Consider the following 24,343-nt stretch of genomic DNA (forward strand, 5'->3'; position numbering starts at 1 on the left):
TTCATAGAAAATGAAAACGAAAATCGATATCTAAGCAGGTTATCAAAAATACTATATTGGTCTATTTATGTATGTGTTTATTATGCATATGTATACACATCATAAATAAAGTTTTTTAATTTAGGGTATCAAAACTTCCTTCGTATATATATATATATATATTCCACAAGTTCTTCCACTCAGTAGCTGTGGCAAGTGTCGCAAATTGTTCGTGAACCGTAATTTTATTATAATAGCTAACCAAAGTCTTGGCTCAGACGCCAAATATGCCAGGCACTCATACATATACAGGTGAGGTGAGGGCCCACCACACTCGCTCCATTCTCTAACTATTGTTATCAAAGAAAACGATTTTCATGCTTTTTTTTTTTTTTTTACTTTCAATACATTTGATACGTTGCTTTTTCGTTTTCGTTTTTAGCTTTTTTTATGTGAAGCCATTGCTAATGTCTTAATGCCTTTTGTTGCGATGTTTGGAAATTGACATTTAATTACAAGTTAACCTCCCGCCCACGTCGACCGACATTAGTTGCTATCAGACACGAAAATACTATGGTGTTTGAGTATATACTACATATACTACTGTGTGCATAGGGCAATAGCTGTACAGATTTCTATTACTCATAATGTATATTAAATTGCAATCGAAACGTTGATAATTCATTGATTTTCTGTATGCCCAATGGGAGCAACACTTAAATATTATATTGAATTAGCCTTCAATAACGACGACGAAGGTGTTCACATTTAAGAATTATAATATGTGTGAATATGCTTTGGGAGTAAGTTGAATATGAGTAATATATATTGTTTATTGTATTAGGCAATTTACTTTTTTTTTTTATCTACATATTTTACTTCATTCAAAGTTATTCTTTTCACACTTTATAGTTGGGCTAAAGATTGCATATAATGCCATATATGTATGTATAGAGAAGAGCAAATCATTATATGGTTCGCATCAAGTAGAATGTTGAGCGTCTCAGTTCCATCAAATCATAGCTGACAGAGTTGTTTAATTTCCAATTTTCAAATTTCCGCACTGCAATGCTCTACTAGTAAATCTTTATTTTGCGATAACCTAAAAGATTGTAAATTAACATTCTCAATAGCTTCTATAAAAGCATGAATATAGTTATCAGAAATAGTTTCGCTCTCAACTTGGCTTTGCCTCTCTCAACCTGCAGCTGACATTCTCTCTTTGCCTTGCATTTTATTATGTTCAGCAATATAGAAGTTTGTGAATGTTGAGCGTATCTGTCGAGCTGTGTATGTGTGTGTTCATGTAGGTGAAGGTAGCGTTATCTGCAGCAAGCATCAGACAAATAGTTAATAATCATTATTAACAGTTTACGTGGCAAACTTCTGCTGCATAATAACAAAACGTTGTGTGCACGCAAATGCTAGAGCACAAAACACACACAGACAAGCACACACATCCACATCCACACACACACACACACGCACACCCACACTCACCTACAGACAACAATTACGCCTTCATGTTGCAACTGCTCTACACTTTGCTCACAAGCGAACATTTTCCTTGTCGCAATTTGTATGGGAAATTGAATTTTCCCTAGCGCGATTTAATTTAATCATTTAAATAATTTCAGTTTAAATGTTTAATTACAAGTGCAGTAAAGTGCATTAACGCATTACTAAATGTATTAATTTGTGCATACTTAATATATTATTATATTAAAATGTAAATAAATAATTGAAATTCTTATTAATATTAATTTCTGTTATATTAACATTAACATTAACATTTATTTGTAATGAATGAGTGTATTTATTTATTATAAAATATGCGCAAAAATGCTTTACATGAAATATTTTCACACACACACACCTGCATAATGGCATAAATAAAAGCACTTAAAATGAAAATGGAAATTTTATTCATTAATTTTGCAGTTTGATATGAAAATGAAAAGTTCGTGCAAGTTTCTGAGCAGCTGAAATAAATATTTGTTTTCTCTTTTAATTTATATTGTTGTATTTATTTATTTATTTTTATTTTTTATATATAATTAAAAACCGTTTGTATACTTAATATATATATATGTATATGCGTTAGCTGCCAACTCAATTAACACGAATTTATCGAGAAAAATGCATCGTCCTGAATTAATTTATGGACAACTGCAAAAATGACAACTGCAATATCTTCTTGCCAATAATTAAATGCAATTTATTATCATATTTGATGTTATGCTTAATTTTAATTGAACAACTGAAGGTGATTTGCCATTTACATGGACTTATATTATGTGGGAGAAAAGGCAAATTAAATTGGATTATTTATTTAATTATTTATTGTTTTCGTCTTGGCCCAAGGCTATCAATGTGAATGGTATTGAAGGCTGTTTGCTTGCGTCTACATAAATAATTAATTATTATTATTATTATTTTTTTTTTTTTTTTGAAAAAAAAAGTATATTTATATAAATGGATATCATTTTAAACTTTATTTCAATTGACTATAATTTTTCTAGAGAACTTTTAGCTTTGATCAAGCTTACACTTGTTCACAAAGTGAATGGAGTATATCTATTTCTAATAAATGTCAATAGGTCGATCTATAGGTCGACTATAGATCCATTTCAACGGTTATAAGAGCTAGAGTGATTAAATTTAATGTAAGTAAAGTCTCTTCCACTTTTATATAAAAATGAGCAATATTTTCATTGCTTATATAGGATAAGGATTATAGAACGTTTCTCAGTCAGCCACACCCAGCTAAAACCTCTTTAACTGCATTTGTGTTTTTCCTGTTTTTCTTGTTTTCTACTATACTACAATTTCAAATGCCTTCGTGTATCCTCTGCCACTGGCAAATGCATGCAGGTGTAGCTTCCTATCTCCCTATCTCTCTCTCTCTCTCTCTCTCTCTCGTCGCGTTGCATATTAAATAACAATATCAGCGTTATCACATATGAATGCCAACATTTGCAGGCGTCGCAGCAATAAAAACATAATGAAAGCATTTGCCATGCATATTCAGCTATTAAAAAATTTACGAGACGCCGCAGAAACGAAACGCGACAGACAACAGCAACAATAATGGCGGTTGAGTTGCAACAAAAAGGAGCAAAAGCAAAACATTTGCCGCAAAAGGTGCAGCAAATATTATTTGTTTTTTTTTTTTTTTTTAATTTAATTTTTTTTTTTTGCTATTCGATTTCAGTTGCAGCGGAAATTTAATCAACTTGTTGGCATTTTGTCCAAGTTTTCAGAATAGTAATCAAAATTATTGATTACAAATTTCTGTTGCAGTTGTTGTTGTTGTTGCTGTTGGTATTTTGCCTGAATCGAAGTTTGACGTTGCATTTGGTAAACTTTTCGTACCTGTGCCAAAAATTCGGTGAAACATTTCGTTTTCGGTTTCGTTTGGTGACCTCAAATGACGAATGTGTTTGCCAGTGTTGCCAATAAGCACGTACATCACAAATCTATATATATATATATATATATATATCGAATATACGTATATCGAATGGCAGTAATAGGTCAAACAGCCACTCACTTTTCTTTATTCTTTGAGGTTTGGCATTGGATTTGCCGCTGATTGGCAGTGCAGGTGGTGCAGCAGGTGTGGTTGAACTGGCAGGGAGGTGTGTGCGTGCGATGAACAGTTGAACAGAGAAGTGGAAGTGTGGAAGTACAACACTTAGGGCTAAGTAAGCGATTGGTTAATGAGATATTTTATTGAAAACCACTTTTAGTATAAGTATAGTTATATATGAAATGATTAAGTTCTGATTTTGATAGCTGACTTTTGATATTTAATCAAATTTTAGAGAGTATTATAAGTATTTGGGTGAGGGTCTATAATCAACCTATGCACTATAGGAGCTGAGCGTGTGTGTAAACCTTATCAAAATTAAACAGAAGTCTTATTGTTTGTGAAAAGACGCATGAAAAATAAAAAAAAAAAAAAAAAAAAAAAAAAAAATTTTACTTGTGGCCAACATTTTCTCTAGCTCTAAGTATAATAATAAAATTAGTAATAATAATAAATAAATAATAATAATAGTAATAATAATTAAACTCTTGCCTTCTTTTACTTCATTAACTGTTATCAAAATAGCTTAACATAAAAACTGTAGAGCTACAGAGAAATTAAAAGTTTTTGGACTTTACGTAATTTAATGCAGTTGTCTTTCTAATCTCTTCGAAATGCATGTAATATAGACAATACTCATAAATGAGCAGAGATGTTCCTCTGACGAACATATGGACTCTCTTATCGAATTAGCATGATCAAACCGATGAGAGCTGTGAGACTGAACGCAAAGAAAGACTAGGAAATGAAACTTCTCTCTCTCTGGCTACTGGCACGAGCAGCTAGTTTAAAAATGGCTTGGATTCTATTATAACAGCAATTTAAAAAAATCATCAATACTTATGTGCAATGCCTAGCGATAACTATCGATAACTATCGATAGTCACTGTACACAATATTATCAGAAAATAAATAGGCATGACCACCTGTCTATCCTGTTGGACGCTTTAAGTCCTTTAGTTTGTAATCATATGTGAACTAATTGTGAATAGCTTTAATCCTGTAATATGAAGGCCATTTACAGTCCTGTTGATAGGCCAAAAGTCTCGACTGCACGGCTTGGCACACACACGAGCAAATCAATGAATAAATACAAAATTGCACACAAAACTCAATTTTCAGCAACTTTTTGGGGCATTCGTAACGCACATTTTTCTTTTTCGCCCCGTGCTATAAAACGTGGCCAACAACAACAATTTGGCGGCTGAGGCGACAACGTGGCAACTGCCACAAGGCTCGAGAAATTAAGGCCAAGACGTCAAGATAAAGTAAAAAGAAATGGAAAAAAAAACAACTTTTGCTGAACTGTTGTTGTTGTAGTTGTTGTTGTTGTTGAACTTGACGCATGTTTGTTGGCAAACAAAACTGTGGGTGATGAGGGCGTCGAGGACGTGCCGGGCACACTTGGCTCATTAAAATGCGAGGCGTTAAGCCAAAGTTGCGGAAAGCGAACGAGAATGTGAGTGAGAAAGGGAGGGCATGAGGGGAAGTGTGAGGCAGCAAGAGCTCTGACCTGTGCGCCCGAGTCACATCTTGAATGGCAGCCAAACAAATCTTATTTAATTTGGCTTTGGCGCTTTTCACGCGGCTGCTGCCAACAAGTTTACACACACACACACATACAGCCGCACACATACATACAGACACTCGCACACTTAGCCAACTCGTTTAGCAGGTCGCAGCTGTTGCTTCAAGAATTTCAAGTGCATTTGAATAGCCCCATGGAATGGCAGCATATCGCTCGCCTGTTTGCCAAAGTGTTAAATGTCATGAGGGCGTGGCTAAAAGCGAGCGAAAGGAATGAGTTGCCTGGTTGACTGGTTGGCTGGTTGGCTGGTTGGCTGACTCGTTGTGGGTGTTGCCAACTAGCATTACACAGCTGGGCCTTTTGAATTGATGTGAATTTCAGTTCGCATTTACATTTACTACATGCCATATTTATTATTTATGCACGCGCTTGATGAGATGGGGTTGGGGCTTGGGTTGGGGCTTGGGGTTGGGGTTGATGGCGCGCTACCGGTCCAAACTCAATGGCCAATAAAACAGACAAAACGCATTTCCGACTAGACGACCCGCCGGAAACGCGCGTCCATCCGATTTCCGTTTGACATTAGCAAGAGTCAAAGTCAAAGCCAAAGCCAGAGCCAAAGCCAGAGCAAAAGCCAGAGCCAAAGCCAGAGCCAAAGTCAGAGCCAGAGTCAAAGCCAAAGCCGGAGCCAGAGCCAAAGCCACAGCCAAAGCCAGAGCCGGAGCCGGAGCCAGAGCCAGACCTCGCTGCACTTTTATTTATGCAGACAGAGAGCATGAGGCTTACAGCAGAAAAAAAAAAAAAAAAAAAAAACCGAAAATTAATATGCGCACACGTGTGCACTTGTTGAAAAAGTCTAAATTGAATTGACGCCCAAAATTATGCAGCTTTATTTTTCTGTATTTCTTCTTCCATTGAATGCCCGAAGCGCACAACTCTGGCATATTAATTCCATTTAAACTGATTTTCGTGCGAGTGCCTTACGTGAGAGTGTAGCGTCGGCCTGTCGACCCACCCGACCCACACGACCCACTCGAAGCACTCGAGCGAGGGGGTGTTTGTATATCATCAATTAACAGTCATGTTGTATGCTGATTGATAGCGATGCGTGTACAGCGGGAAGGGGGGCTCAGATTTCACTGGAAGAAGTGGGTAAACAGTACAGCTGTCAGCTGCGTTAAAACAGAAAAAAACAAAAATATTAAAAAAAAAACAACCGCAGACACTCTGACAGCTCTTTAAATTTTGTGGAGTCGTCTTTGAATTGAATTTTACTTTTCATGCCAAACGCAATTAATTTATCACGTGCTTTTTGCAATTTTTTAGGCAACCTCTCAGCATGTGGATGTGCTTTTTAAAGCTTTTAGCTACAAGTTACATAATTAAAGCTTACATCATTGAGAACTTTAGTTTAATCCTATTTGTTAAGCAGCTTTATTAGCTTGTACTTAAACTTTACCTAAGCAGTATTGCTAACACAGATATTTAATAAAAAAAATCAAACTTAGGAAGATTTGATTTGTTTGAGCTTAAAGCTTAAGCGAAATTTAAGGCAATGTCTCACTACTGATCCATAAGCTTGGCTAGGAGTTCAATATTGGAATTTAAATGTGAATGTATGTCAATACTATACTAAATGTATAGTATATATACTATATATGAATTCATATACTATATATTATATAATAATTATATTTACTTAAACTGCAGTACATTTATCCTATTGTAATAATACTGATTGAAGGCTGCGAGTCCAACAAAAAGCTCTTCTTTTAACTTCAATTTAGCGTATAATGAATTCACTGAGAATATTCAATGATAATTCCTAACTATAATTCAGCCAACCCATCTTTCATATGCTTTGCAAATCTTTTTGGTAAATGGGTTCAGAATTGTAAACTTTTGATTTTTGGCCTGCGCACATAAAAGATTAATTAACATACAGCATGTGAGCATATGCTTTAAAAGTAGCATAACATCCTGTTATTAACATACTCTCAAATACTTCCAAATTCATTCAGTGAAGCTGTCAGCATTCGATACAATGCAATTTTATTAATTTTAAAAATGCTCATTTATATTTATATGCTTTAATGTGCTACAGTTCATTTCAGAATGATTATGTATTTCATTAAACAAATGTTTAATATATTTAATCATCCGCCTCAGCCAGCATTCATGTGCTTTAAAAAACTGACTAAAGTGCACTGAATAGAGCTCTCTGCCTATGGCTGCTCTGAGACTGAGTCCGACTTCTGTATGTCCCTGTGCTATTGGGTATATCCTCGCCATTCATCTGGGAGACCTTTCACGTTACCCCTTTGACAAGCTCAAAGGCAACTGCAATGCACTTCCCTTACGCTGTAAGCTCTTTGACTGCTTAAGAAATATGCTAAGCATTTCCTTGTCACGACTTGGCTGGGCATTTGCTTTGACCGAATCCCATTTGATAACTTGTTGCGTAAGCAGCTTCTCTGTAAAATCCTATTAATTCGCATTGCGAGCCACTGTGCGTCGCAATCGCCGTGGACAGTTGCCCTTTTAGCTAGCCGTCCTCCCCGCTCCCCGCTCCCCACTCCCCACTCCCCACTCCACGCTGTGTGGCTGCCAACATTTTTGTCAGAGCTTAGCCAGAGCGCGTTTCACTTAGCTGCGTGCTGCTAATGGCGCAAATTTCAAGCACAATTGAAGCCAGTTTAAATGTCCTCATCGGCCCAACGAGCTGACAAAGGGGCTGAGGTGTGGCGGGCCAAGAAAAGCCGCAAAAAAAAAGAGAAAGAGGAGAAGAGAACTCGACACCTTTACCTGCGTCGACTCTCAGCTGCACTTAATTAACTTTGGCTTTATTGGCCAATCGAATTAAGCTAATTGACCAAGCGACACCTGACGTCTCCATCTCATCTTCATTTACTGCAGCAGCTGCGGCTGCCACTTCTGCTGCCACTGCTGCTGCCACGATATCTTTAGTCTTGTCTGTCAAATAAATTTTGTTTTGAATTCCCCAATGCGAAGCCCGCTCGACAATTGCTAATGTCTTTGGGTTGAGTACGACGTCTGCTCTGCAGAATTTTTCTTTGAAAAGATTGCTCTTCGCTTTTCACAATAATTCTATTGTTGCTTGTCACCACAAAAATAGCAACAGCTATAAGAGCAACAACAACAGTTTTCAATTGTCAAGTCTGGCTGAGTACAGCAACGTAGCGAGCCATGCCCCCCAAGGACCTTAACCAAATATTTCAATTACTTTAGCTAATTCATTAATTTTGCTGAAATGTTTTCAGATCTTCAATGCAAATTGTAGATATACAAACATAATATAAATGTAAATATATATTTACTTGGCAAATTTTAGGCAATTTCTGGAAACTTTGTGACAAGTATTTGTATATAATTACAGAGAAGAAATAGTTGACATAACTTCTGTAAATAAAGTATTTGATAACGTTTTGTGGGCAATAAAATTCAATTCAATTTATATTGAGCTTTTCGTCAAAAATTTAATACAAACTAAATATAATAATAAATAATATACAATAATAAAATAATATGATATTAAAGATGTTTAATATTCGCATATATTAATTTATTTATTTTTCGTTTCTTTTATTTATAATATTGCATTCACTTATTTATTTCTTTGTTTGTTTTTTTTTCTTTCTTTCTTTCTTTCTTTTTTTTTAAGAATTACAGAAAAAGAAGATGCATGTTAGGTTTCATGCTTAAATTTCATTGATATGGTATGACCGAATTATATTATTCAAATTCAGTTAAAAAACCTCAGAATTATTCTATAATAATATAATATATATAATAAATAATAAATAAAATGTATTATTAAAATATTATAAAAATAATATAAAATATATAATTATATATATAAAGCTGAACTAACATACAGATGCTTAAATATTCAGTAATAATAGGAAAAAAAAAGTAAAAAGATCTAAGGCTAATTTTGTCTCAATTTTTAATAGAAGCGAGATAAGACAGCAATTAGTGAATTCGTGTAGAAAACTTTGAGAACTCGGTATCTTTAAGCGAATGATCTTCAATTAGTATGATTTTGTGAACCCTATCTAATGTCTATCTAATCTAAATCCTATCAAAACAAATAAAACTTTCTTACTGACACAGCATAAAGCTGGACAATGAAGTTGACTTTTATTTGAGATTGGCATTTGGCCAATTTCGCTTCTTATTTCGAATAATTTCTATGGGTTTTTATTTTATCAATTTTTTCATGTTTTATCCTACGTAGGTTGCCGTTAGTTGGCTGGTTTATCTGCAACCAAGCAGACAATGAGCCAGTTCACAGTTTAGCTTTTGTTCTCGCACACAATTACCGCCATTAACATTTATGGTGTCGACCTAAAAAAAAAAAAAAAAAAAAAACGGAGAAAACCGGCCAAAACAAGCGGCTGAGGAAATTAAGTAGAAAATTGCAAAAATTAACAGCAGGCAAGAAAAACCACAAAAAAAAAAAATTATATATATGGGAAAAATGCAAAGGGAAAAAAGCTCCAGTTTTTCTTTCGCCTGCCTCGCCTCTAAGGCTTAGACTGCTTAAGGAAAATTAATTAAAAATAAACATGGCACACGCTTGTTCTTTAGGAATTCCAAACCAAAATAGACCTGTGGCAACAAGAAGAAAAACAAACAAAGAAAAAAAAAAAAAAAAAAAAAGGCGAGCCAGGAAGTTGGAGAGAGCGAGTGAGAGGAAATGAAATGAAAGCCAGGCAGACAAATAAGAAAAATAACAGCTAGTCGAGACCAAATTCCAACAAAAGCGCACGAACATTTTGTGGCCACAAATCCGAGACGATAAGAAAATAAGTAACACAAGCGTAGCATGGCGAGAGAGTAGAAATAAAATACAGACACACACACACACACACACACACAGTCACACTGAGACAAAGACTAGCACGAAAGACAAAAGAAAATAGCTGAACGATTACTGGAAAGCTACGAAAGCCGAAGACTAAAGTCTGGACAGCGTCAGCAGCAAAAGTATTTAGTAATTACGTCAAGTGAGGGCCGACGGGGCGTGGTGTGGGCCGAAGTGGAGATGGTATGTGTATGTGTATGTATGTGGAGCAGAGCCAGGTGAAAATTGCATTAGGTCAAATTTTGTGTTTTCGTTTTGGCCCCGCACTTCAGTTAGAACCGTGACGTTGTTGCTGTTAGTGCTGTTTTTTGGCTTGTAATATTGTAAGCATGCGAGGCTTTAATAGCAAAAATACCAGAGCTCATAAGCTGAGCTAGAGAGCATTAAATGAGGGAGGGGGTGGAACGGGGTGTTATGGCGCACATCTGGGCGGTAAAAAAACCTAAACATATGTGAAAGCATAGTTAAGAAAGGGCTGAAATATGGAATATGCTATCCTTATATGTATGTAGGCGAATTTGTGTAAATACAAATATATATATATATATATTTGTATTCACACAATATATATATATATATATATATATATATATATATATATATATATATATATATATATATATATATATTTATATATATACATATGTATATATATATATTTATTGTCTGAAATATATTGTCTAAAATTTTAATATAAATAATGTCTGTGTATATGGTAAGACTAAAAATAGGTTGGCCATGATATGAGGGTCATGCACCTGTTGAGCTCAAATTTTGCGACAGTTCTTGACTTGCCTTAGGCATAAAAAAACACATTCAAGGACTAATTTAGTAAATTGGAAATTTATTTTAAGAAATAATAATAAATAAATATTAAATTAATTTAAAAATAAATAAAATAATAATAATAAAAGAAAAAATTAATAAAATTGTAATATTTTACCATGCTTCAATTATTAAAAGTGAGGTTTAAGATTTTTTTTAAACCATTATGTGTGCAACTAAATTTGAGGCATATTTCCATTATTCCAATATTTTATTCCATTGAAAGAAAAATAAGCCTACCCCACAAGCTTAAACCTTAAGTAAAAGAGTAATGAGGAATGCACAGCTTTTCATAAATAACTCGCAATTTGCCAAAGCGTAATTCCATTTCAAGTGAAGCACTTCGTATTATGCAACTTTGCTTGGGTCGAGCATTGCGTAACCTTTCTCCACTAGCAGCATCTAGTCCAGGCAGCTAAATAGCGTTAGCTTGGGCTAACACTCACCCCAATCCGCATATGAAAAACGTAATTTTATTAAAACAATAAAGCAAAAGCATAGTAACTGATAAGCTTTTCATATGCTCCGTTTTCTTATATTTTTTTTATTTCTTATATTTTATTTTTTTTATTTATATACTTTTTATACCCTGAACCCATTTTCAATGGGAAATCAGGGTATAATGGTTTTGTTGAAATGTATGTAACAGGGAGAAGGAGGCGTGGCAGACCCCACAAAGTATATATATTCTTGATCAGGGTGACGAGTTGAGTTGATTTGGCCCTGTCCGTCTGTCTGTCCGTCTGTCCGTCTGTCCGTATGTATGAACGCGTCGATTTCAGAAGATATAAGAGCTAGAGACTTCAAATTTTTTTTAAAATGTCCGTAATTACAGCGCGCATATCAAGTTTATCATTAAAAATCGATAACTCATCTCGATCTTTTTTTATCGATAAAAACCTTATCGAAACCCAGTTATAAAATTATATCTTCTACACCTTTATTGCTAGAGTCTCCAAATTTTTAATGTATGCTTATATGCAATTTATACAATTTCGGTTTTTGTTAAAATTTACCCCCACCCTTAAATTCACCCCCTCACCCTCACTTTTGTAAAAAGCGTATTTCAAATACTAGAGACTTGTGCTTTGGCAATTACATGCATGTTCATGTTATAATCATAATCTAAAAGTTTCATGAAGATCGTACGTCCATAAAAAAAGTTATTAAACAATTAAGTTCTCATAGTAAGCGCACACTGCATCCCATGCGTGTTTATGCGTGGTTGCTTGTATGTGTATGTGTGTGTGTATGTGTGTGTGTGTATGAGTTTGTGTCTGTATGCGTGTGTGTGTGTATGTGTGTCTGTATGCGTGTGTGTGTATGTATACCTGTGTGTGCGTACGTGCGTGTGTGTGTGTGTGTGTGTTTCTTGTGTAAGCTGAAAGTCGCGAAAAAGTATTGAAATATCTATTGCTCCAAGGGTTCAGGGGATCTCGTAGTCGAGCAGTCTCGACTAGAGCTTTCTTACTTGTTTTTTTTGGTGTGGTTGGATTAGGGAGGGATGGAAGCTGAACTTTATGCTATTAAGCAGTATTTTGTATAGAATATGAAACTGGGCTGTTATATATTATAGAGGGTAATATGAGATATGAATCGCAATCCAAGTGATGTCATTTAACTAAAAAGTCTATATAGATATAGATATATTTATATGGCTTATATACATTGGCTACATTAGCTATATTCACAAATTTATAAATTCTTTAATATATATAAATTTGTATATATTCTTAAATTCTATTAAATATTCATTCTAAATTATTGACTATAAAATTTATATATTATTTATCAATTAAATTATGAAAATTGATCTAAAAATCGCCTCTTTACAAATCCAGTCTTAGCACCTGCTCATATCAATCCCAATTAACAAAAATTTCTGTCTGTGAGGGTATAAACACCTCGACTTCTGTTCGTTTTGTAATTCGTTCTTACTTTTTCCCTGTTGTATTTTTAATATTTTATTACAAGCTTACTTTTGTTTAATATATAAATGTATTTTGGCTTTTTGTTTCAGCTATTGCTCTTATTTAAGATAATGCCCTTAAATGAAAAATAAAGAAAAATCAAAACCGTTTTTTTTTTTGTATATACATATATATTTATATAAATTTAAATGTTTATGCAAATATTTATCTTGCTTATTTCTTTGCTTTTTTCGAATTAAATAACATAAAAATGGAATTTACCATAGTCAGCTTATCAATTAAATGCATTTTGGCTGACTCTCCTAAAAGCTTAGACTAAGAAACTCAAGTCTGAAGGTAAAATAAAATGCAAATATAAACAAAACCCAAAATAAAAAAAATAAAAAACTATAATAAAAAAATATATATATATATATTTTTTTTATATGTTTTTCTATTTTTGTTAAAGAGCAATTTATACAGAATTTAAACGTGCTTCAAAATCTTGTATAAATTTAATATTTTAATTCAATTAAATAAAAAGCATATCGAAAAGAAAAGCTTAGATATGTCAAAACCAATGCGAATAGAAAATCCATGAATATTTTGCCTGTGACTGCAATGAAATCTATTTCAATTCATTTCTTGTTGTTATTGTGCCTTGTGTCGCCGTGCAGACATGTCTGCTCTTTGGCCACACTGGCTGACATTGTGATAGCCCAATGACAGCTATTTGCAAATCAAACATGAGCGAACGAGCGCCGATTTCGTATGAATCAATTGATTGCCAATGCGTTTTGATTGCCAGCCAAAATGCCAAACTGCCAACACACACACATACATAGAGGCCAAAAGAATAAAGTATAGAAAAATGAATAAAAAACAATTTGGCTCTGGCACGCGACGACAAGTTGATTTGAGCCCGCGCAGGAGTTGGCAGCAGAAGCGGCTTAAGCCCAACTAGCTTGGCATTGATTTTGCTGCTGTGGGCGTCATCGAAATTTGCCTCATTTAATATATTAATGCCCGACATGCACTCAAATGTATTTTATTGCCTACAAATCGACGGGGCTTTAATCGACTTGAACTTTTTGCCAAACAAAAGGAATAAATCGAAAACCCAATTTGGATCAATTTAAGTTGGAAATTAACAAAAGTTTGACAAATTTGAACTGATAATTTCTTTCTAACTGAAATTGAATTCAATGGGAAAGAATTTTAATTGATATATGTTTTATTTTATGTGTAAACGTGATGAAAAAATTTAATAAGAATTAATATAATTTTAAAGAAAAAAAGAAAAAAAAAAACAGTCTTACCTTTTATCAAATTTTTGAGTATAGTTTTATATTTATATATGTATATAATACTAAAGCTATTCATTCATGAGATTCCTATTAATGCTTTAAACTATTGATAAATATAGATAGATAGATAAAATTGCAAGTTAAAATCAGCATAAGCCACATATCTCATATGTTCTTTAAAGTTAATGTCATTTCCTAATGCTCTTATCGGGTCACCCAAAACTATAACTTAAATTTTTAAATAAATATATAAATAAATAATAAATAATATCTGAATATTAAATATCTGAAAATTCAGTGTAATATTTAAACAGATTTCCAGCCCATGAAAACACTTTAGAGGCCCAAGTATTTAGGCCATATATCATAACGATAAAAACTATTACACAGCACAGATTGGCGGCACTTGGGCCACACAGCCTATCTCTCTCTCTCTCTCTCTCTCGCTCTCCAGCTCGCCCCCCCTCTCTCTGGCTCACTGTCTCCCTAAGTGCTGGCAGTGTTATGCCAGTATTACCCCAATTTACTTTATTATCTCGGTTGCCACCTCCAACCTCTGCGAGCTGTGCTCGGGCATTAAGCGACAGGCAGCACGCGTAATTTTTAATTTACCATGGCATAAATCGCATAAAACTGTCACAGTCACTAAAAGCAAAGAGCAACAGCCCCCGATCTGCATGGGCCCCTGCCAGCTCACAAATTATGTTGCCACACAGCGCTCAGGGTGTCGCCAGTCAATGGGGAGCCCCGAAAAACCAGCTCAAGAAGGAAGCTGACAAGGAGGCGAGCGTGACCCGTGCGCACCCTTGCCAAACAAAACTTCAAAACAAAACAAAGTAACGCAGCGGGTGGTAATACGCGAGCCCTGCAGCCACACCCGCTCCCAGTCCCGTCAGCCAGCCTGTCTGTCTGTGTGTCCCTTTTGCCAGGATGTCATTCAGGCTGGTATTAATAAGTAAATCTTCAGCATGTGACGGCTATCAGTGGCACTTCCGCAACAATCCAGCGACACACACATACATATATCTATATACATTACATATATGTGTATACATACATAGTCAAGCACAACATCCTCGCCCACAATTCAAGCTATTTATATTTTATCTTGTCGTCGTTGAAGGCAAAGTTCTCTAAAGTTCCGCTGCGCCGTTCAAATGAAGTTCTAGCTTGGGTATCTCTAGCTCTAAGTTTACCATGTCTGGATGCCATAGCCAGCAGCGTGTGTGTTGTTGTTGTTGTTGCTGTTGTTACTGTTGCTGTTGCTGTGGCAACCGGAAGCTGCAATTCCTGACTCAATGCCTATAAATTTAACTTAGCCTTTTGCTGAGAGCACAAGATTTGTGCGCTCTTCTTGTCGCATTTGCGGTTTGTTCCTCTAGCCAGGACACGCCAACTCCTTTGCCCGAGCACTCAACAGTTGAGCGAAAATCTCTCAAGCTGTGTATTAGTTTAATTAGATGAGTGCTATATAATCAATTATTAACAAGATTTGCTTAATTTTCATTTGGTTTTTTTTATTTATTTATTTATTTTTGTTTTTTTTTTTTAAGAGTTAAGTTGAAATTAAGTATCTTATTCGAAGACGGAGGAGAGAGAAAAATTAATGACGCTAAGCTTTATTCCCTACTCTTAGCACACTTTATATATATACTTTATAATCTCAACCCCTAGCAACTAACTCTTTCCATCTCCCCCTTCAATGGCTCCCCTACAGTTGAGCTCAACTACTACTACAACTATCCGTATGTCAAGTTGTTAAAATTTTCATATATATGCATTTATATTTTTTATTAAAAAATAAAAAATAAAATAAAATAAAATAAAACCCAACATAAAATTGCGCAATTTTAACAAATCCGCAAATAAGTTGAACGTCTAGGACAAGTGCCAAGTGGGCGGCCTTTTACAAATGGTAGGCGTGACCGCTGGCTGAGTCGTAGTACCTGTTCAGGATATAAATTTACAGCCGAAAAACCTGCTGCCATTGCAGAATCCACATTGAAAAGGAATGCAAAAAAAGTGTAAAATGCAGAAAGCATTGCATACACATAAAACGAAAGTGTGTGTGTGTCTGTGTGTTTGTGCATGTGGGTTGAAAATGGATAATAAAAAGCTCATTGCAACAAATTCTTGCTCAATTTTCAGTGTTAGATTAGAAACGCTTTACCTTGTACTGGTGGCAGAGGGCTAAAAGAGTGCGAAGTGGGCGTGGCAGGTGGATGCCAGGTGAAGCAACGAACAGCGCAGCACAGCGCAATGCGAAGCGATGTTCACTTACTACAGCGTTAGCTCTACACAGGCTGTCCTTCGTTTTGATACACTACCCAAGGGTATTCAGATATTGGCAGGCAGTGTAAAGTACATATAGAGTGGGAGAGAATTAGTAAACTGATAAATAATAAACAGTAGTATTAGTAGTAAAAGTGTTATAAGTTTAGTACAAACAGTAATTGTATTAGCATTATAATTGGAAGAAAATAAAATTTTGTCATAGTATTAATTTCGCATAAATAGAATACATAATACAAATAGTAGTAGAAGTCCAAAAAGTAGTTGTATAAACCGTAGTAGAACTAGTGGTAGGAGCAGTAGAAAAACAAGTATTACAAAATAATAAAAGAAATAGTACCAACAATTTCTGTACAAATAGTAGTAGAACTAGAAGTAGTATTAAAAATAGTAGCAGAAAGAGTTGAAATTGTAGTAGAAATGCTTGCTAAAATCCATGCACTTGTTCATATAGTCTCGTTCTCTCGTTTTATCTACATAGCTCACATCTCACACTCATAAATTCTTAATCAATTTTACTTGATAATAATTATAAATAAATAATTTTTAAAGAGTGTTTCATCTTCTACAACTCCTGAATACAAGTTTTATTCAGTATTTTATTTTTTGTGGGTCATGTTTAGTGTCTCTTGCTTGGAGTTGTTTGATTCCTTGCACTTTTTCACAGTCCTCTCTCCTATATATATATATATATGTATTTTCCCCCATTTTAACTCGTTTTTTTTTTTCATTCACTTTTTCACTTTGGGTTAACATTTCCAACGTTGCTTTACACGTTGCTCGCCACTTGTGTGCGTTTGTGTGGGTATGTGTGTGGGTATGTGTGTGTGTATGTGTCTGTGTGTGCTGCGGGGTTTTATGAGCTTAGTTGGCGATTTAGCGATGCTTGTCTTATTTAGTCTTATATAAATGGCCAGCACTGTAGCCGGGCACCCCTTGAGAGCATCCTGTAAATACACAAGCGTTTATTTCGGTGTAAATGAGAGAAAAATTGTGGCCAGCATTTTTAATGAAAGGCTTTCGCAAATGTTTAATAATAGCATGGATTGCAGTTACTATTTTATATCTAAATTTGTACGTAATACGGAACAAAGGGAGCAATAGCTAGCGCGGACAGACTATCTTTAAGATACTTTGTGAATCACTTTTAGATAAGCCAAATGTAAAGAGTCGCAATGAAGGGATTGACTCAATGTTTATTAATTTTATAATAACAGTTACTATAGTTGTTATTTACATTAACAATATTTTAATAAATCAATTTATAGTTGTATATATATTAATAATTAATATATCTTAAAATATATAAATGGAATATCCTAGAGATCTAAATTAACCAAATGTGAACTTGCCTTCTTATATACTTACTATATACTCTACTATATATCTACTATATATCCATACATCCACAACAAATGCCCCACAAAAATGTGCGAAGCAGCTGCGAAATCTTTTTGCAATTAAAAACAAAATGCATAAAATTTAATGAAACAAGCAGCAGCAGTAGCAGTTGGCAGTTGTGACTCGTTCTGTTGGCTCCGATGCTCAGCTCAGCTGTCAGTCATGGGAAAACCCGGAAAATGTGCCATTAAATAGCAAACAACAACAATAAGAACAGCAGCAACAACATGAGCAACTCACACTTAAGGAAACCAACACACACAAAAAGTCACGATGTTTTTGTGCTTAAATTTCATAATCCGCACAAAGCAATGAGTCAGGACATCGAATGTCCCGGCCCCAAGCTAAAGCCAAAGTAGAAGGAGCTATCCCCCAGCTGCTGCTGCCGGCGGCAGCAAATGCGTCAACTTTAGCTTTATTCCTGCGGCTGCCGCTTTCAATGGCTCCAACGAGGCGGCAAAGACATGGGTGGAGAGGACCGCATGGGGGCAAAAGAGAGCGAGACTCATCAACTTGTTCGCAATTTCGAGCAGCGCTAAAAATGCATGAAATGAATGAATACCCCGTGTGTGTGTGTATGTATGTGTGAGTGCATGAGTGTGTTTGAGAAGCGCAAACAAACTGTGGAGAAAGCTCACAAAATGAACCTGCAGTCGCAGCCGCAGTCGCAGTCGCAGCCAAGGAGCGCCGTCGCCGTCACCAAAAAAAACTGACATCCAAATGCATTAAGCAAAAATTGTCAACAATTTTTCAGTCACCCTCACAGCCGTGCCCTATCCCCTTCTCTCTCACTCACTCCCGTCGTCGCCTTCACCCTTGGACAGTGGCTGTAGCTTCCAGACGCGACGGCGTCAAGTCTGCCTGAATAAACAGTTACGGGAAGCTGAGAGAGGCGACCGACGGCAGATAAAGTCAGTGAGTCAGCAGCAATAACGGAAGGTTGCTGCAAAGAGATGAGCACACGGCCATAAAAGAGTTACTACCAAAAATAAATAGCTCAGAAATATAGTAAATAAAAACATACCAAACCGTAAACAACATAAAATATTAAATCAACTAAAAATAGTATTAAAAACATCTAATTTAATTAAAAGTTTTCAATCTGTATAGTTAGATTTTTGTCAAAACAAAGATCATCAGCTTTTCCTTTTGATTTGTTCTATTTCTAAAAGCTGCATACTGACATTACTCTGCTCTCCTCCTATTTGCTAAGAGTATAAAATCCACTAAATGGCACACAGAAAGCATAAAGTGAGTGAAATTGAGTGCACTCAGAATTAGAAACGGTCATAAAAGCTCCTCTCAGAGCGTAACTGTGCTATTTAAAAAAAAAAAAAAAAAAAGTTCACTCTTCTGAGAATTGTTATACGCCAGAGTGGAAGGCGAAACTCATATGCAAATTTCGTTTATTGCTTGATCCCATTGCTTTGGTCAACAGGGCAGCTGAGAGCGTTTATATTGTGCGAGCAGTGCAAATAGAGTGCGCATAACAAATATCTTACTTATCTGCTCTAATTTGTTATTGTATTGGTGGGAGTGGTCGCGGTTGAGAAATACTGAGCGTAGATCCTTGCATGTGTGAGAGAGCATGAGTGGAAGCAGTAGAAAAAGTTGAGTGCGTTAACTTTTAAATGTATTAGTGCAAGTGCAGAGCTTAGCACAGCTAGCATAGTAATAAATAAAAATTCAACTTATAATTGTGTTATATCTCTGTGTTGGTTTGGTTTGATTAATATTTTATTTTTATTTATTATTTACATATCACACAACATTTTCTTTAATATTAAACAACGGACTAATAGGTTCATTTTAAACAATAACAGCTGAACAGCAACGTCACACGCGCTCATCTCTATTGTTTACAGTTCAATCTGATTGAATAATGACTGCTTCACAAAGTGAGAGGCTGTCAGCTGCTGACACTAATAGTGTTGGTAAATGCAGCAGACTGGGGTGCTTTGTCTTTTTTATGGGGTGGCTATGGCTGGGGCTCTGGCTGTGGCTGCCCATAATCTACAGCACCCGCATCGAGTTACACTTTGATGCGATTTTACATTTTTAATGGCTCAAATGTCACGACAAATTATGATGTATTTGGCGCCAGTGGGAGCTAGCGTCGCCAGACGCCAAAAAGCCAACCTCCTACACAAGTGTGAAATGGCAGCTGCCGATAAGAGCGCAAATGCCCTTGCCACACTCCTTCTCCTTCTCTTTCTCCTCGCCTTCACACTCTGCGCAATGAATTTTGGCCATTGCACCTGCTCGCTGACTGCACTCGGAGTTATGCTCGAAGGGGCAGTTGGCTGCTAGCTAATAGAAAATTTAAATGCCATCTCCCGGCAGCTGGGAAACTGTGAAACTTGACGTGCTGTAACAATCTAAGCAAAGTTCATAAACTTGGCCGGGCCAAAAGTTTTGAAAACTTATAGTTGCTTTAATTATTATTTTGCTTTTCTTTTATTTAGGTGCACTGAGAATATGCTTTTACATATTTATGCATAAATGTGTGTGTATATATATATATATACATTTGTTGCAAGTTCGTTGCAGGTCATTGAGGCAAATGTTTATTCCTAAGAGTTCATGTGGAACAAAATTATGTGGCTGCTGTGGACAGATTTGCCATAGAGAGAAGGAGAGAATGTAAAAGAATGAGAGAAGTCCTATATTAAGACTCTGGCTGCAGGTCAAGTTGGTTCGCTTAACCCAGAGGTTTAGCTTCTAGTTTGTTTCCTTTGTTATATCAAGTTTCAATTAGCTGTGGAAAATTTGCCTTAAGAGTTTTAACTTCAAACTGAGCTGCAAAATTAGAAGTTGAGTGGCAAAAATCATCATTTTGGTCCAAAGAAAATTTTAAATGTGGGAAAAATATTTATTTATATATGTATATACTTTCAGTAGTTTTGAAGAAATAAATTTTGAAGTTCTAAAGTTATATGGAAGGTTTGGAGCAATATGTTTCTGGCAGAAACTTTCTGTTAATAAAGAATTAGTCAATATAAAGGAAACACAAAATCCTTTCTATATATTTGTTCAGAATTAATTCAATATTTTTTTATTAATTTAAAATTTTTTATTATTTATATTTTTAATTTTTCTTTGTATATATGTTTATCTAAAAAAATTTTGTTTTCCTTAAATTCTTTTTTTTTTTTATTATATTTATTTATTTATTTATTTTTGTATATACCCTGAATCCAATGTGAAAACAGCGTGTAATGGTTTTGTATATTATTAAAATTATCAAAACTATCAATTTATTATTATTATAATATATATACATTATTTATCTTAAACCTATCTTTTCTAATATTCTTCAAAGTGATTTACATATAAACTAATTTTTAATAATACTTATTTTATTAATTGATTCATTTGTTCGAATTATATCCTCTACAACTCATTCATCGAGTATTCGCCCAGCATTCACTCAATTAGCTGTTGACTTCTACTGCTCTGCTCCCACTCTGTGGAGCAGCCAATCATTTGGTATTTCGGTTCACACTTGCAACTCCGTATTTCGCTTATCAAACTCTGAGCTACGGCATCGCATTCGAACACCTTGTGCTGTGGCTGGTATAAATCACGCTTCTAGCTGGACGTTAGTTTGACACAGACACAGCTTGAGTATCTGTGGCATGGTAGGTGGCTTGCATGTTGCATAAACAAGGATTAAACAAAAGAAGTCACTGGTCCAACGGTTGGCCCACACTCGAATGCTGCGACCCTCAGCAGTGCAGCAGCAACACAAGGCAAATATTTGCCGTCGTGTGCCGCCTCGACAAGGACATCAGTCGAGGGACGCCATTTCCCTGCCAGAGTGTCTCTCTGACTGAGTGCGTGTGTGTGTGTGTGTGTGTGTGTGAGTGTGTGTGCTGCTTTTTACTTTGTGTGCCACTCACGTTGTGCTCGTTATTCATATTTATTGTACACGTTGCCAGTGCCACCGAGAAGGACCCCTTCATGAGTCCTGGACGAGTTGCATGTGCATTGCTTTTGCTTCTCCTGCTGCTGTTGGTGTTGTTGTAGGCGTGCGTTCGTGTCTAGCAGCAAAAACTTTGCAATTACAGTTATTTGATGGGATTTACACCCACTCATACATCCACATACACACACACACACACACACATATGTATATAGAAAAACACCTCGAATCCTTTCGCCTGGGTTATACAATGCGGGCGCTGCCTGTTTGGACATTCATTTGCTGCCTCAATTTTACAGTCTTGACGCGCACGAAGCAAGTGAGCGAGCGTACGGGGTACGGGTAGCTGGAGGCGCTGGCAAGCAGGAAGCGTAAAGTGGTGTTAAATGACAGGGAATTATAAAAGAGGATAAAGTAGTTTTATAGGTCCTTAACGGAAAAGTACGAAAATAAATTTGCACTTGTAGAGAAAGCCAATAATGCAAAGTTAGTTAATGAATCTTTAGAGAAATAATAGAGAATGTCTGAATGAGAAAGAGAAAGAGAAGTAGAGAGAGAAAGGGTGCGGAAGAGAAAGAAAGGGGGTGAGAGAGAGTAGGAGTGAGAAGAGGAGTGTGAGAGAGAGTGCAAGTAAAGGGAATCAAATAAAGAACGCTGTAGAGATGGAAAGACAATTAAGGTGAAAAGGAAGATAGAGCTATAGATGTCAGTAAAGGAAATTTATTTTATAATAATTTATATAACTTTAAATTTATATTTATTTAAATTTTTGATTATCAGTAAACTTTACTGTCAAATAAATACAAATGATCTTTTTAATAAAGTGCATAATAATTTCATAATTTAAATATTTGCATGTATATTTAAGGACTAAATTAAATAACAAAACTTAAATAATAATCCAAATGCTGCATCCCGATTCACAATTTCGTGCGTGCACATTTAATATAAATCCCCTTGGACAGTTGCGACAATTGCGTATTTTATTAAACAATTTCGATGACACTCAAACAGCGAGGTGAGATATTCACTTTTTATATTTTTAATCTCATCGCACTTAATCAGACGCAAATCAGAAATAATTTTATATTTGTTATTGCATATTTTATGGCCCGCTGGCAGTAAACAAAATGGGGCGCTGCTGGGGGTCGCAGGGGGCGGTCGCCCTTGTAATATGCTGATTTATAATGTTGCGACAGGGCAGTTAAATTGATGGCCTAAAAATGCGCTGACAATAAACCAACGGCGTTACGACGGGGGCGGCGGGGCGTAGCGGAGCCACTCGCGACATGTGTACAAATTTCAACAGCAGACATTTCACAAGTGCATAAATAAAATATATGATAAATACATGTTTTTATCAATGCTATGTATATGATAATTATAATTTGAATATTTGTCAATTCGTGATATGATTGAATCATAGGGCAAGAGCTTAACGGAAGCAAAGAGTTGGATATGCATGAAATTCAAGGCGGCATAAATTATGGGATTAATGTGATACAACTATAGATTTTTGTTGTAATAAAAATTTAATAAATTAAATATAGATTAATTGTTGTATATGGGAATACTTTTACATGGGAAAACTGAAGAATTCGAACAGAATGCACGAGTATAAGCTCCAAAGTGGGTTAAACAATACAGATGCACAGACATTGCACAAAAACCAATATACTCATTTGACTATCGTGAATGAGTTTAAAATTGTGTAATGGCATTAACAAACAAGTAAGAAGACTCTAGTCGAGACTGCTCGACTAGGAGATACCCTGAACCCTCTAATCTGATATTCTAATCAGTCTGCATTTCTTTTCGACACACATACATACACATACACGTATTAGAACGCGCTCTGCAAACAGCGCAGTAAGCAGCGACTGCGCTTGGGCTGCGCTGTAGTGTAGGTAACATTATAAGAATTTATTTGTTGAATAATTTAATTTCTATACGTACAATCTTAATAAAAGTTTCAGGGCGTAATTATATGGTGAAAATGTATGTACATTCCAAAGCACATGTCTCTAGTACTTGAAATACGCTTTTTACAAAGGTGAGGGTGAGGGGGTGGATATAGGGGTGGGGGGTAAATTACAACAAAAATCGAAATTATATAAAATACATATAAGTCTATATTAAAAATTTGGAAGCTCTAGTTTTAAAGGTTTAGGAGATATAATTAAAAAACTAGCTTTCGATAAGGTTTTTGATCGATAATAAAATATCGGGAGTAGTTATCGATATATAAAGAAAAACTTGATATGCGCGTGATATACACGGACCTAGGAAAAAAAATTTGAAGTCTCTAGCTCTTATATCTTCTGAAATCGACGCGTTCATACATACGGACGGACAGACAGACGGACAGGGCCAAATCGACTTAGCTCGTCGCCCTGATCAAGAATATATATACTTTGTGGGGTCTGCCACGCCTCCTCCTGCCTGTTACATACTTTTAACAAAACCATTATACCCTGATTTCCCATTTTCAATGGGTTCAGGGTATAAAAAAATAATAAATAAGTAAATAACCAGCAGTATTTATATTAATAATAATAAATAAAATCAATGGAAAACGAAGTGCAAAGTAAAATTCATATATTTTTATTATATTTTTAACATAATAATATCAAATTTAATATTTATATATTTAAGCACATAATTGTATGTTATATATTAATAATAATAAATATAAT

At 35.3% G+C, this 24,343-nt stretch overlaps 1 protein-coding gene across 2 annotated transcripts in view; it reads left to right on the forward strand.

Annotated features, from left to right (window-relative positions):
* LOC6576421 overlaps positions 1 to 24,343 on the forward strand; it is a 53,187-nt gene that overhangs the window by 17,512 nt on the left and 11,332 nt on the right. The window lies entirely within an intron of this gene.

This window comes from Drosophila mojavensis, unplaced genomic scaffold (genome assembly GCF_018153725.1).
Source record: "Drosophila mojavensis isolate 15081-1352.22 unplaced genomic scaffold, ASM1815372v1 contig_36, whole genome shotgun sequence".
In the NCBI taxonomy this organism is placed as follows: Eukaryota; Metazoa; Arthropoda; class Insecta; order Diptera; family Drosophilidae; genus Drosophila; species Drosophila mojavensis.